Source organism: Molothrus aeneus, chromosome 1, assembly GCF_037042795.1.
Source record: "Molothrus aeneus isolate 106 chromosome 1, BPBGC_Maene_1.0, whole genome shotgun sequence".
Taxonomy (NCBI): Eukaryota; Metazoa; Chordata; class Aves; order Passeriformes; family Icteridae; genus Molothrus; species Molothrus aeneus.
Genome location: NC_089646.1, coordinates 108205670 through 108225306, shown reverse-complemented (window position 1 = coordinate 108225306; position 19637 = coordinate 108205670). Strand labels below are relative to the sequence as shown.

The window sequence follows — 19637 nt, the reverse complement described above, 5'->3', positions numbered from 1 at the left end:
AGATTTAAGAATACAAGTTTGCTGAAGTTGACAAACCAACTGTTATTTGTGGATTTTCAAGAAAGATGATTTTTTATATTAGTGTTTAGAGTTTTTCTTTACTATTCAAAATTCTAGAATAGCAGTATTTTTGTCTTTGTGATGATTTAAGGTCTACCTATAGTCATTAATTACTCTTTGTGCGCCATTTGTTCTTTAGGCCCAGAAGACCTGTTCACTTCTGTTGACTAAGTATTTAATGTGAAGTGTTTCATAAAAGACTAGTCAGGGTTCACATTTATAAAATAAAAGGTAGAGTCTGATGGAATGGCATTGATTCTGTCCTATCCAAAGATAGCTGCCAAATTAAAAACAATAAAGTATAAGTTGAGACACATGACATTTCATTTCTGGTTGGCAAGGGAGAGTAATACATGAACCACAGGCAGGTCCATCAATCTCATCTGGCCAGAGATGAAACTCCATGTATAATAGCACATCATGTAGTTTTTTTTTATCTTTTGCTTTGCTTTGTGGCTTTCCCATAACATTCATCATTACAATAAAATGAGAAAATGAAAAATTATGTTTGAATGGTGTTCAAAATTATGTATGCTGAAAAAAAACACAAAACATCACCCTAACAGCAACAACACCCCCCCCAAATAAATATTTTGCATACTGCACAGAAAAGTGTATGATTTTTTCCTTTGCAAATATGACAATCTAAAAACAAACTCATTCTGGAGTCCTGGTTTCTCTGGAATATCGTGTTTATTGTCAGAGATATTTCTAAGCACATGAACAATACAGAAGTGGGAGCACTAATGTAACCAAGAGCAAACTTTGTAATTCCTACTTCTCGGGTTAGCCAGAGTACCAACTTAAGGTGTCTCAGAGCAGCTTCATCTGCATCAGAGACGAGGCTTGTGTAGGGTTTCACTGAAAAATTCAAGTCTGCTCTTGCTCAGTCATCCATTTGGTTTATAGTGGTGGATGAATGTTAGATATGTTACTTTTTCTTTTCTTGAGACGTGAGAATGCCTGTGGGAGGAGAGAGGGCTGTCAGTTAGCCAGGTAAGATATCAGTCTGCCAATCTTCCAGGAGTAAAGAAGAAGTGCCAGATATGGATACAAAAAAAAAACCCAAAAAACCAAACCAAACCAAACAAAAACTAAAAAAAACCCCAAAAAAACCCCAAACAAACCAAAAAAAAAACAAACCCCACAACACTTTCATCTTCATGTTTTAAAGTTTTAGAAAAGCTGATGTAATGTATGCTTATGCAGACACTCTCTAGGAACTAGGAAAAAAAGCTGTTGTCCTGGTCTTCTATCAGACAGCATTACAACTTCACCTGAGGTTTTAAAACTTATGGGCAACAGATATCATATTAGAGTTAACTTCCAAGTTAAACTTCTGAACTTGCCCAACTTCTGTTAGGGATTAAATTAACCCTGTGAGAACAAGCAAGTGTAGTGTTTCTATTTCTCTCATGACCAAGAAGACTTTAGCCTTATAATCTTATTTAAAGTGTCGCCCTTGATCAACCATGTGCTTAACAGGATCACCACTATCTAGATTCCAGATCAAGTAGCTCACAACAAATTTACTGCATTGCTTGTCTCTCATGACTAATAGTCTACCCTCTTCAAATGCAGGACACAATTAGGAAAATCAAAAGCACTACCAGAAAAAGAAGATAAAGAGAAACCTTCTGTAAAAGCAATATATTTAAATATATTTCCCAAAGCAATCCTTAAAAAATAAGCACCATAGCTTCATAACCTCATAGTAAATGAAGAAAATCAAGGCAATGGAATCCAATTTTATAACGACCTAATTAGGATGGTCAGCAAGGTTGTTTGGCTTACCTCTGGGATTTTTTGAGTGTTTTCTGCATTTATAAAAAGGCCCATAATGAATATGAAATAGTGAAGAAGAAATAGTTTTTTAGGAGAATGATTCATAGCTTTTTAATACTGAAAACTCCATAAGCTGCTCAATACTAGAACTTCCAAAGGAGGCTTACCCTATATTTAGTATCTCTGTATGTCCGTGATAGATTATTTGCTCCTTACTTTGCTGAAAAAATGGGTAATGTAAGAAGGTAGGATTATTCCTTTTTTAATATTCCACTCCTCTGTATTAATAGATCTTACTCATTATATCTATATTTTTTAGTGAATCCTTTTGTAAATTTCACATCCAGTAAATTTTCAACATGGAATAATACTTCCAGCAGAAAAACTGATTACTTTTTCTCATAGTGGAAAGATTAAAAGTTTCATAAGAATGGTGGCAGGTTATCCTGGATGATGGAAAGGGTTAGGCATTGGCTACAATAAATCTCAGCAGATTTTGTAGTTTTATCTTGCTTAAACATGCATATGCATACTACTTTAAAAGATTCTAAAGATTTTAAAATAAAGAATGTAAAGGCTGAGTTTGAAATCTGTTGCAGAATGTCATTATGACCTTTATGGCATTATTGCCTCAGAATGTGTGAAAGGTGCAAAATGTACATCAGCCAGTCAGAACTACAAAACTCTCAAAAGTTACACCCTGAGGCATGTAGCTCCAACACCACTTGACACAGAGTAACTGCAAAATCAGCCATTTTACAGGAGACCTTATTAACTAAATGTAAAGATTTCAAGAGCTACTGTGTGCAAATAACAACCCTATGATTAGATTACTTGAAGATACATTTTAAAAAAAGGTTTAGATAGTAAAATATGGAGGAATTACTCTACCAGGGATGCCTAATTGAAATTGCAGGAGGCTTAAAATGGTAACTTTCAATTTGTCTTTCCATTTGTCTCAGGATAGTCAGCTATATATGCTTACGTCAGTGTCAGCAGTGCTAACTTCAAGCTTTCAAAATTCATGAGTCAGCCCAAAAGAAGTTTTTTCATTCACCTAAAAATCATTAGGTTGAATAAAGGTGAGTGGCTCATCCATTCTTTTCCATCTCTCCCTCTGTAAACTGCCTGGCTCATTTCTTTTCAGGAACTCTTTTCTTAACTCTGGAGACCAGAAAGTTGTGCATATTTCAAATGAAAACTAGGAAGTCTCTTGGCACCCCATTAAGCTTCAGGCACAGAAATCAGGGAAAAACAATATACACCATAGTCTCTGTGATTAAAACAGTTTCTATCTCAATTTTGATATGAGAAGAGTCTGAAAATCTCACAACTCTCAGTGTTCAGTTTGGTATAATGAGTAAAGGGCCTTTGGCCCAACACTCCTTTTTCCCTTTAAAAAAAAAAGTGTCAGGATAGTACCTGAATTTTAGAAAGTCCTTCTGAAGTCACAGAGGAATATGTTTCACTTAAAAAATCTGCAGTTACTCACTCATTTTTCAGTTTTGATGTAGAAATAGGGAATTATGGTGGATTTTGTGAACATTCTTCCTCCTCTTAACTTTTCTCTTTTCCACTTTTTTGTCAGCATATTCAATAAGAGTTAGTGAATTGAGTTCAGCCTAGACATCACAGAAATTGTGACTCCTATAGCTAGCCAGATAAAGGCATAAAAAGCCCAAAGAGTCACCTCTGTTAGCTAGTAAAAAGATTTCTAAAGACCTGGAATGAGATATATTTGAGGATAATATGTTTGAATAAATGTTTCCTATCATTAGTAGTTAAAGAAATGTTTCTATCCTTTAGCCTAATTATTTAAAAAAATAAAAATGAAATTGCAGAAGGAGCGTCTGGGGTCTCTCCTCTTGCTGGTTTTTACTATTTACCTGTGAACAGTACTATATTCCTTCATCAAATGGACTTTGTTAGGAGTTCTCATTCATCATAGACTTGCTGTTGAATGGGACAACTCATTTAGTTCCAGCAGACACAGAGGTGTCTGCTGGTACTAAATGAGTTGGTATTCCATGCCCTGGATTTTGTTAACAAAATTTGCTCCAGGAAAAGAAATAATAAATCTTCCAGCAATGCAGGACAGAACTGATTTGGATGCCCCTTGGGTAATCCCTATGGTGCACTCTGAGGGTGATGAGAGATCTGGTTACCCCTATAGTTGATCTCAACTATATTTGAAAGATTGTTGAGATCAGGGAACGTTCTGAAAAGCAGATGTTCTCCCCATATTAATAAAAAGGCCCAAAATGTAATCAAAGAAAATCCTGCCCTAACCAGTCAACATCACCTCAGGCCCTGCAGAAAACTTCTAGCGAGTCCTCTTGGAAGCCACTTCTGGATTCATGAAGTAGAGGAAGGTGATTGGGAATATCTAGCAGTAATTAAAGCAGAAGAACCCCACCTGACCAACTTGATGACTGTCTTGCATGATTAAATTACTAGATCTGTGAATTAGTGTAAGGCAGCTGATATTGGCTACTTTGGTTTTAGCATGGCATTAGACACAGTATCTAAGTCAGGACATTACGGTCTAGATGAGTGAACTACCAGACAGCTGGATTGTCAACCTCTACAGAGAGCAGTTTGAGGTTGGTACTCTACCTGCAGGCTGATTACAGGTGGAGCACAGAGGGCTCTGTATTGGGACTGTTCCTTCCAATCATAATGATTTTATGGTTGCTACTAAATTTGCTTTCTAACCAACACTAAACAAAATGTCCTAGGTCAATGGAAATGATAGTTTGGTTGGAGAAAGTGTGGAAAAACTAGAGTCTGCATATATCAAAGATAATTTAAATCTAGTGAACTCTCTAGATCTTGTTTCAAGAGATTGTAATGGGGTTTATTTTCTATACTGCAGGGAAGTGATACGGTACTGAAAATAGTGTCAGTTAGAAGGGGGAGCCAAAGTGTCACCAAAATACCTTGTTCACTTCTTCCTCCTCTGTTACTGTGATAGGTTTGTGTGTGTGGGTGGATGCATATATAGACAAACAATAGTGTTTCCTTATTTCTTCCTCTGTCCTTTGTCAGCCTGTTAACTGAGGTATGATAATACCTTCACTTTGAAAAATCGAACCTAAATGGATTACTTTGAGCTCAAAGTAAAACTCCAGTTCCTAGCTCTAGTAATATATAGTGGAATTTTCCAGACTGATGTTTCTACAGGACAGGATGAATCCTGTCTCTTCATGTTAAACAAAAAAAAAAAGTAATCCTAAAAGTAAATCAGTCTCAAGAAGCAGGTCTCAAGAAACAATGGTCTGAGCAGTTAATACACAAACTTTTATTTGAAACGCTGATGAATGGGAGGAGAAGCCGGACAGAAATCCAAAATTCTCTTCTTTTTTTTTTTTTGGATAAAAAAATGTAGCAGAAAAAGAAGTGCAACAAGGTGTGGATGAAGGAATGGAGTCTAATATCTCATTCATCTAAATGTCTAGAAAATTCCAATCACAATCATATTCAGGACATGTGCCTCTCCCAAAGCAACTAATTTTTCCAGTAAAACAAGCACAAAGAAATCATCAGTGGGACAATTTTATATTCTCATACAGGAAGTCCATAGTGAGGCCTTTGCACAAATTGCCCTGAAAAATATCAGTCAAGAGAGGAGAATGATGATCGTCTAAGAGTAATAGTTTTGGTGTACCATCTGGAAAAGGAGATTTTGAAAAAAGGAGGAAAAGGATCATGAAAACTCTTCTTTCCACAATAGTTTAAATACAAACTCAATTCTTTCAGAAAATATATTCACTTTTAACTTCCATGAGGCTGGTTTCTACTCCCAGAAATATTTCTTTGACCCCTAAGACACCTTATCTGAATCAAGGACAAAAGACTCTTTTCACAAATGAAAACTAGAGGAACAACCTCTACAGCAACATCAGCAAGAAAGTTAAATGCACATTCAAAGAACAAGTTAAAACCCTAATTGTGAAATTCATGAAGTGGCAACTTTGAGATGCAGATCAATCAAAGGCAGGATTGATACAAGGGCAGGTATAGATTCCTCCATCTTCATTCACTGGAGAGTATGTACATACTGCATTTTGCTGCAGTTTCTTAGCCCAGGACCCTTATGATTCATTGGCAGAAGCTACACTGTGTCAGCTGAAATGCAGCTAGAAACTGCATCATGTTTCCCTTAGCAGAAATCTCTCCTTGCATACCTGACAGGTTATTCTGCAACCATACTCTTAAAAATTTTTTAAAAAGAAAAATTCATGTTTCTTACTGAGACAGCCACACTCTATTTTCTGGAATATATATAAGAGTTATTAGAATGCTAGCAAGTTCCTATGTATTAGCAGCATCTCAAAATACCTTGGCGTAGATTGATCCTTCACTGATTTCTTCTGACTTGTCTGGAAGGCCATGTGTGTCTCGTGTCACTGGTAGCATTGCTGAAGGAAGAATCATGAGAAATTCAGGACAGCTTTCTAAAACTGCATACAGCAAACACAGCCAGGTTATATGTTCAATGCTGTAACTCAGAATAGCAAGCAGGCAGGTGAGAGACTAAATAAGATTAGGAGATGGCAGCATCAGCTAACCTACTGCAGTGTCGGTGGGAGGTGGAGAGGCAGGGGAACCTGTGCTGTAGCAGCCAAACACGTCTCCAGTGTTGTCTGCTCAGTATGCAGATATTTAAGATTACAAGGTTGAGGGAGGTGTTCTTTATCAGGGTCCTCTTCTAGAGGTACATGATTTGTGAAGGAATGGCTGCTGAAAAAAAGGAGCTTGGACAAACATGCAAATGGGTACTCCTCGTATTCCTTCTCTCTGATTTCTTCTGCTGTGTTATTTGGGAGTCATCACCAACTTCTGTATTTTCATATGGCAAAATCAGAAGCACTGTCAGCTTGGCTTGATGTTGATGGACCACTTACTGTGAGCATCACAGGTAGCTGTAAGGAGCATATATTTTTACTCATTATTCAAATCTAACCTAGCCTTCGTAGTGCCATAGTGATAATATTCTATGCAAGTTTAATAAGTTGTAATGAGTAAGTAAAATTTATGAAGCGTGAATCTGGGATTGTTTTTTGTAACATTCATCTTTTCCATCCTACAGTAAATAAATGGTTATTCATTTGGAAGTGTCAGAGATAACTAACAGGAGGTATTTATTTAAGCATCTTCTCATTTTGCACATGTGCAGAGCAATGATTGGTATTTAGTATTTATGAGTCTAGGGATCTCTTACTGTGTTAATGCAGTTGTAGTTCTCATAAATTTGTATCTTTAATACTTAGAACATTTGTACGTTTTGGTGAACACGGAGGTAATGTAATGTGGAAGGCTGTACAGTCCCATTGCTTCATCCTTGAATGAGTGCTGTGATTCTTGTACGGCCTTCAGCAAACTATCCCTCCTCCTCTGTGGTTGGTAGCCTGTTTTTACAGTGGTCCTTGGAAGAAAGGTGCCACACATTATCTGTGTATTTTTCATTGTTCTGAGAATATCCTCAGAGGTTTTACCCACGTCTTTGGAGCAGCTAGTTGAAAACTACGCTTCCCTTTTATCAGACCCTGTCACTCCTTTATATTAGACAAAACATGTGATAGGAGATGATAACTAGCAAATAGGATATAACTAATGTCCAAAGATTAGAGTTTGTGACTTCTAGTTTTATTTTGGGTCCAGGCATTATCTTGGTAATTTACACATAGATGTCTTTTTGCACTTCTCAAGGACTCTCAAAAGCTGTGATGGTTCTGGCTGCTACTTGGCTGTCCTGTGAAGACATGCATAAGGAAACATTTTTTCCCTCTGAAAATATGTGAAGGCTGTTCCCTTTCTGTTCTGAGAGTGGTGCATGTCACTCTGAAAGAGGAACATTAGAAGGTGAAAATTTAAGTTTGCTTATTATTTCGTGTAAAGTCAGTTCCATGAATGTTGTCCTTGCAATCTCCCAAGAGTGTCCCAAAGGGTTCTGACTCCTCTTTAAAGGTGGATAATGTTGCCAAGGAACTTTGACATTGCTGATAAATGATTCTACATAAGGGTGAATCATTGATTTATTGTCTGCGGTGTGAGATTGGAATTTGTAAGAATGGAGTATCTATGGACTTTTATAGACTGTTATTTGTAGCCGTAGTTTTCTGCTGGCCACTTCTTCTAAAAGAGAACTGCTGATAATGTGGAGGGAAAAGGAACAGATAATATAACATGGAAATTCTTAAGTACTGTGGAGCTGGAAATTAGTGAGACATCATCAGTCACTTGACCTTCAAGTGAGCAATGGAGGTGTTTGTTGCATAAAATAAAAGCTCTTTGGGAAAGTTCCAGAAGGGAGATGAGTGGGTCAATTTACTGCTTGGCTCCTGTCTGTCTCTGCTATGTTTCTTCATTCTCTACAGCTCCTAATGACACTAGCCAGGCTGAGAGAGAGAGAAGAGTCTCTCTTTCTTGTCTGAAATTGCATATCTAATTCAATGTTAGCCCATTAGATCTGAATTCTGCCTTGGTGATAGCCATTTTATAATCCTCTAATCAAAAATGAGAAAAACCCAGCAATAAGCACACAGTTATTTCCATTGAGCCAGAAAGGGATATTGTCATCATTTATCTTTGTGGTTATGTCTCATTAAGAAAGTTTTATGTTTTTACACTTTTCTCCCTCTTTACTTTTTATTCTATATTGGTGCATGAAGAGAGGTAAAGGGGTACTTTAAAAAAAATATAGTTTGTAGGCAATTTGAATCTCATCTAATTAGTACAAATATTTTCCAGCAAAAAATGGGATTTAGTTTTAAAGTATGAAAGATAACCAAAAATATATTGCAAGCATTTCTGAAATTTGACTTCTTACAATCAACATTGTAATCCACACATTGTGGTTTACACAACGCACTTAAGTGTTTGCAAAATATTAATTGGATCTTATTTGAAAACATGCAATTAAATCCTTAAGATATTTACAATATTTTGGAAAATCATTGTCTTTTAACTCCCTGCAGTAACTAAGCACCTTGGAGCCACCTGCTCACCATCCTCCTGTAGGAAGAAGAATCAATAGAGATAAAAAGTCTAAAACTTGAAACAAAGCAAAATATAACAATTATACTAATAATAGTAATTATAATACCAATAATAATAATAATAATAATAATAATAATAATAATAATAATAATAATAATAATTGTAAAGAAAATGAGTAAGAGATGGTAATTAAACCAAAGAAAATAAAATTGATACACAATATAATTGGCCACTACCTGCTGATCAATGGCCAGCCTGTCCCCCTGTAGAAATTGGCATCTCCCAACCACGCTGGCCCAGGTTGTATACTGGCCACAACATTCTGTGGTATGGAATATCCTTTTGGCCAGTTCAGATCACCTGTCCTGGCCATGGTCCCTCAAAGCTTCTTATCCAGCTCTTCCCTAGCAAAGCCTGGGAAACTGAAAAGTCCTGGACTTAGGGTTACCAACTGCAAAAACATCAGTGTAAATATTATTCTCATACTGAATCCAAAGCACAGCACTGTATCAGCTGTGAAAAAGAAAATTAGCTCTTTACAACAGGAAACCATAACGTAAGCTAAGGAATTTTACCAACCACAAGCAATTTACAAACAAAAAAATTGATGACATCCATCAAATCACTTATTATCACTCATACACACCTAATAAGAGTAATGATAATATGATAATAGGTTTTCAAGTGTGTTCATGTTTTGGAAATGGATTCTTCTGCCTTTAACTTTTTCTTCAATACAGTTGTCTTTAGTAATGAGATTATTGGACGGAGCTAAACGCATTTCTCTCCTCTCCTCTCCTCTCCTCTCCTCTCCTCTCCTCTCCTCTCCTCTCCTCTCCCCTCCTCTCCAGAATATAAGGAAAAAATCTTTGGAGAATGCATTTCCCAAGAGTAGAATATAAAAAAACAAGACAAGGGATGGATCCTGAACCAACTTCCATTATTATTACATAACCAAGTCAATGTATCTTACTTTAAAAAAAAAAAAAAAAACAAAAAAAACCAGAAATATAGAAGGGAATATCATTAATACCTGTCCTTACAAATTCCTTTTCTGACCACTAAAGCATGTCAGTGTACATTCCGTGTTTACTTTTCCCATAGGTGTTTTTTGGTGTGGTTCCAAAGAGATGGTCTACAATGTCAGGACATGCATACTTGTCCTGCACATGCTTTGTAGACATATCTGTCATGAAAAAGAATCCTTGCCATCTAGAATGCTGGGAAGTGTCCTCGGCTCCCATAAAACTAATTTCCCAACAAGCTAATTACTGGAGTAAGAATTTCTCAAGACAGGAATTATATCAATGCACTTGCAGGAATAAGAGCTTTGTTGGAGAGAGCAAAATAAAGAAAAAAGGAAGCTGAACAAAGCAAAAGGAAGGATGTAAATAAAAAAAAAAAATCTTTCACCTATGGATTATTCTTACTTTTTTCTTGATGTAGCATCACATCAGGTGCTAACCAACACTGTGAAAAATACTACATATTCCTGGTCTCCTACTAAGATTAGATATTCCTAGTTTCAAAAAAAGCTAAAGGAAACTGAATAAAGTACTGAATTTTAGTTGCAGCTCTCCAATAATGAGTATCTGGTGTTACCTACTCAGCTGTACAGCTTGTCCAGCCTAAAAGTTCTGTAGTGTGATTTATATACATGTCAAAATACTGAGCAAGCTTAACAGGTATGCGCTGGTTACCTTGCAGCACAACAGAAGCATAATACTTGCTTACTCTGTAGTTTTGCCAATCCCTTTCTAAATACTTTGCATTATCACATCAGGGTAGATGTAAATTTAATTGAAAAATAGGAGCTGAGTAGCTGCTACACCTAATGGGCCAGTGAAGTGTGCAGACAGAGTTCTTGCATTTCTGACTGCAAAAGCAGGTGGAGATAAAGGTTTTGAGATCCTAAGGAGCATACACATTGGTTCTGTTGAGCAGGTATGAGCTCTGTTTGTTGTTGTTCAGCATCTCTGGTATATCAGCATGCTCTATTGCAGGACAAGAAAGAACCTGACACCTTCTGGGGAATGTCAGTGTCCATGTTTCTCTACAGAAACACCCATGTGCCATAATCCAGGGGCTCAGGGGGGCTAGCCTTGACCAATTGGTTCTATGCCTCTGACTGGACTTTAAATTCCTAGAAATCATAGAGGAAAGCAGTGAATTGGGAGCAATATTGTGGGCAGAGCAAAGCCACAGGACACTAAGCAAAAGCTGTGTTCATTTCTAGTCTATAATTTATCTTGCTTATTTCCATGTGATAACAAAGGTGATATTCAGATAGTTTTAACAGATAATTAAGGAAATGGCCTAAGTGTACCAGAACCTGATGTATTGTCAAGCAAATTGCCCTACTAGTCATTATTTTTGCATCCTTTGCTATCTTCTTCCATGCAGTGCTGGAACATTTATTTCCACTGAGAAATGCAATTTTACTATAATCAAAATAATGTACTTGTCCACTTTGGTGCTCAAAGCAATTGGGAAGAAAGCCTAAAACTTCATTATTTCCTTGATTCATTTGAATAAAGTCAAAAAGCATTATTTTAATGAAGTGGAAATATGCTTTCTGACTTGGATTTTGGTTTGAATATTGTAGGGAAATGTGTGGCTTAAGTAGGTATACTGGATCAAATGCTAAGTGCATTACCATATTTTACATAAGGATAAGGTTTTAGAGAGTTGCTTGAAAAACTTGATAGAACAATTTTCTAATGTTTAAGGCATTCAAAATCAAAATGCTTCCCAAAGAAGCATTCTTGATGCCACCAAGAATTCTTTTCAGAAAATTTACAATGATGTTGTAATGTTTCATTTTTATATGTCTGCATCGAGGCATTTGACAGTCTCCATTTACAAATCGTGCATCTGATTCTTATTGTTTTTGTATCCTTAATAATACAGTAGCATTTCTTAAACTATGTTAAAAATAAAACATCCAAAGTGAGTGAGTGAGTATTTTGTTTAGTTATGAGTTTTTTCAGGTTCTGTTAAGTATAAAAAAACCACTCACATTAACACCTTTTTTATATATTTTTACCCTGTTCTGTTCTATTTTCTTTTTCACTGAATAAAAATAGATATTATTGAAATGAAAATAATTCATCGTTACTAAATTAAGGTTTTTAATAAAAATAAATGTCCCATTTCAGTTTTCAGAAAGTCTTTCTCTTTGCAAGAAGGGGTTTTTTTTTGGTCTTTTATGGGTTTTCTTTTATATCTGTGATCATAACATCTTTTTTAGTTTCTATGGCCATATTTTCTGTGAAAAGAGAATTCAATTTTTTGACCAGCATAGTAACTGCTGCTTATGCTGGACATAGCTTTGCAGATACATAAAAATAGCATTTTTCATTTGTTATCATTTTATTGTTTTGTCCCAAATAACATGTTGCCATGTCAAAATCCTGATGTTGGTCCAATGGCTACAACTGGGTGCAGCATAACACACAATACATGAGGACAAGGTGTAGAAGAAGCGATTAAAATCTGCGTTATTCTGTTTTGAGGCAGCGACCCACACACTGTTATTTCTGGTAACAAATGTCAGAAGCGCTTACCGCCCAGCCAGCTCAGAGATTGGTGGGTGCTCCTTGTTCTCTGTGACTGAACCTAATTTGGGATCACTGTTTTCACAGTCCTCCTTTCATTTCAGAGGGACAACAAAAAATGCCTGCATTCAGTGGGTGCCTCGTTCTCTGGAGTGCAGATGGTGGGACCCCAGGCTGTGCTGGGGGAGCTGCCCATACGCCCTCCCACAAGGAAGCCTGCAAGAGCTGCACAAAGCACCTTGTGAGTGACTTGGGAGAATAAATCTTTCTGGAATAACTTTAAACACTGCTTGCCTTCCTTCATTTTGTATAGAAAGCTCATGCTTCCTCGGATACCTTTCCTAGCACTGAAAACTAAATCAAACCTGCTTTGCAATTTTAAACATTTTAACCTCTCAAGCCACAGCTAAAGTCATATATTTTCTGCATTCTCTCACCTGGCCTGCAATATTCCATGGTTTGTCTTGCTTTTGGGGGTGCATTTAAATAATTGCCTAGTCAGAGTAACCTATTCTAATCATGTATCAGTATTATTCTGGCCCATATAATTCATTCAAAGGAAAAGAGCTCCCTCATCTTTAGTTCCTAGGAAACCTTTTCTGGTAATTCATATTGACAGCAGTGAGTTGTGACATTTATCGGTGAGGTGAAGCTGACCAGCTGCAGGGCTCCTGACTGATTTACTCAGCCAACAAGCTGCTCATGATTCCAGCCAAGTATTGACTTTTCTTTCCCTTCCCTCCCCTCTAGTTAGAAAGAAAATACAGAGGCATTTTTTATCACTACCTTTTTTTTTTACCAGTCATATTGAAAGAGAAAATGAACCACCTACAATATCTTCCCTCTAAAATTTAATTTCTTAATGCAAAAGTATTTTAATATGTTTCAAGGAAAGAAAATTAGCATTGAATCTAAAGAAGTTGAAATATAAAATAAACAAGCAGATTTGATCTAACGTTATTGGAATCACTTACTTCAATAGCAATGAGCTTCAATCTCATAAACACCCTGCCTGCATTCAAATGATCTCTGTGATGAAAAAGCTAAAAATTCAAACTTAGCTCATTTTCACTCTTCAAGTTCAAAAGCAAAAGCAAAATTTTCTGCAAGGATTCTAGGATTTTGTATTTTTAAGGCTTAGATACCAATAGAAATCAAAGATAGAGAATTTCCTGTATTTCTCTCACTTTTAAAGTTCCTTCTCTTTGGACTAACATGCCTGAGCCACAATCGAACTTAAGGAAAGCATGAGTATTTCTAGAACTGACATTTTCAAGCACCAGTGAATTACTGACTCACTCATTCTTGGCACTGATACATTATATCCATAATTGTTCTGCTTGAGGAGGTGACATTTCCAGAAATGGCAGTTCAGCGTGACAAAGGACACAACACTGCTGGGAAGATAAGTGAAAGGTGACAAGACCATGCAGCTGCCAAGGAACAGGAGCTCTTTGGTACATCAGCACTAGATGCAACCAAGTTCAAGTGTTGTAATCTTGATGGAGATTCAAGTCAACCTCCATTGTTAATGCTCTCATCTGATTTCTGTGATATGCACTGCATGGAATTAACACAAAAGCTGTTACTGAAGCCTTTAAACCCGATGAAAGGGCATCCAGAGTGACTGCTGAGAACAGCATAGAGAACAGGTGGGTAAAACAGGTGAGAAAAAGGGGAGGGCAAAGTGGCTCAGAAAAGAACAGTCAGAAGGGGGCTGCTGATAGATCAGGGAAAAAAGTTGTCACCATTATGAAAAGAACTGTGGGACAGATCAAGTTGCCACTGGCACAAATGCTCTCACTTTGTGATGACTGCAATTTAAATATAATTTGCTGAAACTTCAATGTCTGTGCTAGAACTATTAAACCAGTTATTGCACTAGGGATCACTACACTCAAAGTAATCCCAAAAGTTAATCCATAGTTATCAAGCATGTGCAACTCTGTATGTTGCACATACCATCCTGATTGTTATATAAACCCATAGAAACTGAAAGACACCCAGCCATTCTTCCTGTATAAAGACATTATGTATTATGATGCTCATATATAAAATGCAGCTATGTTTGAAGAAAGTGTGTATTTCTACAGATGCACTTGGGAAAAGGGTACATTTTCCATCTGTCCTTAGAGCAAGTCCTTTAACAAGAAAATATATTAAGTTGCCTATTTGAAGTGCTGTGGCTTCTTCAAATGTAGCTGTGAAAAACGCCTTTTGTCATTCCTCCCCAGTGCATTATGTTGTGACAAGACAGTCATGTTACATAACGTGATGGGGCTGATACCAAATAGCATGTGAAAGGTTTGATCTCTTCCACATTTAGTAGGACTACCCTGAGCTGTGAGTGGCTGGACTTTGGAGGGTCTTTTTTCCTCTTTAAAGAGAAGGAACAAAGGAACACTCTGTTTGAAAGTCCTTTCATAAGAGCTGCCATCTGAAATTTTGCTAATATTTTCTTTACATCTATTAGCTGAAAACCATCTTCATCTTTAAAACATGCACATTGTTTCTGGCTCCCTCTTTCCACTGTCTTATCAAGAGCAGATTTTTATTAGGGCCTATAAAACAGGCTTTGATAAACTTAAGCACGTAATCCCGTATGGCTCATGGCAACACATGGTGAGGTGCATTCTGCACTGTCAGTGACCTACTGGCTTGACCCATTTACTTCTCAGTGCTGACAGCAGCAGGGGAGAAGGAGGAAGGAGGGCACCAAGAAGTCACTAGGAGAAGGAGGGACCAGCAGGGACGTAGGAGGCTGAAAAGCAGGAGTTCTTTCCATCTACCACCCTGTATTTTTGAAACTATTGCCATTTTAGACTCCCTGAATCCAGTGTGTTGAGAAAGTTGCATCTTTTCAGAAGTATACTGAGGAATTATTTCCCCTGCTATAGATTAAACCACCACAAGGTAATCCAAAAACAGTGTAATCCAACTGCTCTTAATAGAGTTATCCCAGAGATAGCATTGGCCCATCAGTGTAATTGCTGTGGGTTAAGTGGCCTCAGAAACCATGTTAAATGGAGATTTACTGTGTAGCAAACAGTTTTTAGCAAAGAAGAGTTTGAAAAATCAAACAGACTAGTCTTTCAGCTGAAGACTTTAAACCAATAAACCCAACCCCTCTGTCTTTCTGAAAAGTAAACCTTTACTGCATTTTACTGACCTACTTGAAACTGTTTTCATACTCAGAGGTCAGCAGAAGCAGCTGGGACAATACTGTAGAAGAAGAAAGAAAACAGTGGAAATGAAAAAATATAAGGCAAAAACTCATGAAACTTTACAGTCATATCATATTTATATGTAATAACTGTATAAACAATGTTCTTTTGATGAATGATATTGTACAGTATAGTGATAGTACTTGCAAAACTCTCCCTGGAACTTAACCAACCATAATCCAAATCAAGACAATGCCTTTGATTACATGTTATACCTTCAGTGACACACATTCTCAGTCACAGACTTCAACGTGAGCAAATAGCAAACATAGCTTTTAAAAAGTAGTAATCAGAGGGAAAATGAAATAACTTCAAACATTCAACTTAATGTCAAATATGTCAGTATGCCAACTTCCTAACACAATTGTTTCTAAAAGGAGAGATTGTGAACTGACAAGTTAATAGATAGGTGCTTTCATTATTACATTTTCCACAACTCCAGAAAGTGAGGTCATGTTTACTTTTGCTATCACCAAAACTCAGGAGACAGGCTACAGGATGATATCAAGGCCCGAAAATACACTGTTGTAGGAAGACTAGGATTATTTTCCTGGATCAATCCAAGATTTCTTCTAGAGCTTTGTCCTGCTCCTGAAAAAATTCAAGAGTTTATGAATCACAAGACTGATTAGAGACATCATGGTCTACATTTCCAAGTGTTTCAGTGAGACAACATTTATAAATTCTAATTGTTCTAGGGAAGGGATCTTTATAACACACTGTTAAAATTCGATTTTACAATTATTAGAAAGATGCTTTTGCCTGAATTAAGGGGCAAACAAGACTATATGCTGAAGTCAATAGTATAGATTTTATTTAACAATCAATGTGAGGTAGAGAGAGATAGAAAGAAATGGAAAAAGAGAGCAGGGAAAGAAATAGAGTGTCAGAGAGTAAAATTAAGAGGAAACAATCCGCCACCCTTGGATCCAGATGGCATCCTGTTGGTCCTCTTCTGGTCTTCTCAGTGGCAGGGATCCCAAGGTCACTCAAAACTCACCATTTACACATTTTAACAAACAAAGGAATCAATGCTCAACAGCTAACACTTCTCTTTATCCTACCATTTAAATGATTCCAATGCTAATCAGTCATATGCTCAGTCTTCCTCCTCTCTTGAATTGGGCCTCACATCTTGAATCGGTGAGCTAATTTTCAGCACAGCTGCTGAGCTGTCTTTCCTTGTGGGTACATTCTTCTCCTCCAGTCTTGCTTAATTGTCCTTAAAGCTAAGATAATTGGACAATAGTACCACCTTTATCTTATCTCAAGTCAGGTGGCTTAACTCACATCCAAATTCTCAGAATCCAGGAGGTATATTCAGGCAGGGGGTAGGTACAGGGAGCAGATCAGCTGTTGCTTCTTTGCACTGCTTGCTGCAGTGAGCAAAGTCCCTTGATCTTAACAGCATTTGGGGCAAGTAAATCTCTTACACATGTGCTAAAATTCTTCAGATTTTCCACAGTGTATTTGCATAGTGAAACTTCTCACTTATTGCTCAGCTGTGATACCCCCACTGTACTCCTTTAGCAGTCCTGCCTATACCTCACTCCTACCTCAGATTACTGGTGATTCAAATAATGATGAATGCATATGTCTGCTTAAAGACAGGCTATCCAAAAAATGTAAGCCTCTACTTTCTTTTAGTATTCTGGGAATAGCACATTTTGCCCTCTGGTACAACCCTTTTCAAAATGTGTTCAACATTATGTAAGTCTTACTCCTAGACTGAAGACTAGGAGCCAATACTGACCCTGTCTCCATGGCTTTCCAGTCTTTTGAGGATTTAGTCTATTTGTCAAGGCTGTAGAGATCCATTAGTCATTCATTATACAAGTAATATAAAGTACCTGAACACTGAAATCAAAGTGAGAATTAATGGTAATCATGATATATAAGCATTGTCTACATAACCTAAAAACAGAGAGAGTGCAGGTTTACAAGTTGTGTTGGTTAAGTATGTAAATGTAAAATCATGCATATTCTCTGTGTGTGTTGGCTGATTTGGTAAATAGAAAAATTCCCCTTTTGGACAGTGACAAATGAAAAGCTGCTTCTTGTGAAGAGAAACTGGAAAGCACCAAAATTGTTTGTAGATTCAAACGATCTACAGGTTCAAACAGGCTTGAGTCCTTAATCTCTTTGGTTGAAGATTAACTAAAGGCCAAATGTGTACCTATTTGGAAGCTGTGTATTTATTCAGAATATTAACTGAGTCTTAAGACAGGAAGAATAAAGAGTGCCTTCATTCAAAGATAATAAACCTCAGCTGTTCAACATTCATATCACTTAACAAAATTAGAATTATATAGCAGAGCCTTGACTGATTGTGAAGTGAATGAATTACATGGCCAAAATGGAGTTCCAAAGCAGGATACTGGAGAGCATGACTGAGTTAGAGTGTAAATATTACAAAGAGAAACAATTACATGGCAGTGTCTCCCAGACATTATAATTTATGACTTTGATTCAATTAAAATAATTTCAGAGCATTCTAAGTGCAAAGAAGAGAACTCAAAGCCAGTAAAGCTCTAAAAAATGGCTTTACAGATGGCTGGTTTGTTCTATAAGAAAGCAGAAGGTCCACAGAAAACTTTCAAAATATCCTCCTGGTAAGTCAAAATTTGCAGAGTTGATAACAAGGTGAAGAGGACAATCATACAAATTAGTTCTAGGAAGATGGCTTGGGAAAACAGTCACTTCATTAAAAACTTTTTTTTTTTCCTCAGAGACTCAAAAAATTAGTTCTTCTGCATAAAACACTCACATTTTGAAGTTATGTTTTCTAGGGATAGAGTCATCCATGGCTTCCGACCCAATATATCACATTTAAGATACTGAAGACCAGATTCTGGCCACATGTTTATGCAGATAACAAAGTAAATAAAGATGAGGCCTCTGAGATTACAACCTATTTCAGAGACAGAACAAATACTCTGCTGAAAATTTTGTAGAGGTAAACTCACATCATAATGTGAGTTTCTTCTATTCTCCCTTTCTTCCCAGTTTGTTACATTTCTTTTTGCTTACCTTCTCATTTATGAAAGATCTGCACTTGAATTGCCATCTTAATTTTTGTTGTTTTTTGGGACTTTCCAGGATGATTATCAGTAATCAAAGGCAAACTATAATTGCAAGGTTTGTACCATCAATGCTCAAACATTCAGGTTGCATAAAGAGAAGATTCTTATGTCCGTAAGTGCATTGTTCACATTGCTATAGAAGACATCCCATATACCACACTTACCTGCCATGATGCCTGGAGAGCACTGTGTCACTCTGTTGCTCACACCTCATTTTAACTATTGAATCAGGTGCAAGGCAGGTTGCCATTTATAGTGTTTAATATGTTTCCTGCAAACGTGCAGGAAATATTTGTTTGAAGTTCTGAAGGAAGCAGTACTGATGTTCACAGAGATGCAACAAACTACTTGATGAAAGAAATCATTTTCAAGAAAGAGTCCTATGGGAGGAACAGAGGCTGTTTATTTACACAAAGATCAAAGCAACTTTCATATGAATTGATGCTAAATATTTAGTACTTGAATGACTAGTAAAGAACCCTCTAAACTTCTAAAGGAAAGAATAAAGATGGGAGACATATCCTGATATATAAATATATACATAGGCTCTCTGTTGGCAAAATCTTTTTTTATTATTTGCATTACAGTACTGTCTAGGGTCCAGCTTGAGATCAGACCCACTCTGTCATAGTGTGTGTAAATACTTAGCAAAATACAGTCTTTTTTCTGACAAGCTTACCATGAAAACAGGAGAAGTTCAGGAAGGATGACAAATTCTGATTCAATTTGTGTGAATTTCCCTTCTAACTTCAAAAATATGTACATAAAATAAAATTAAATAAAGTTGTCATTAAATTACTCCAAACAATGGAAATTGATTAGTGTGCATGTCAGGAAAACAAAATACGAACAAAAGACCCCATATACTACCTGCTCCTGATGAAAACTTTTCCAGGTTTTCTATCTATATTCTCATTTTCTTCATC

The 19637-nt window shown here is 36.7% G+C and overlaps 1 long non-coding RNA gene across 1 annotated transcript; it reads right to left on the bottom strand.

The window, feature by feature from the left end:
• Window positions 1-899: 899 nt before the first annotated feature.
• Window positions 900-19077, bottom strand: LOC136554498 (uncharacterized). Its single transcript, XR_010783343.1, has 4 exons — window positions 18876-19077; window positions 15574-15626; window positions 6187-6266; window positions 900-1023 (listed from the first exon to the last, which is right to left on the bottom strand). It is a non-coding gene; the product is annotated as an uncharacterized lncRNA (long non-coding RNA).
• Between the last annotated feature and the right edge of the window lie 560 nt (window positions 19078-19637).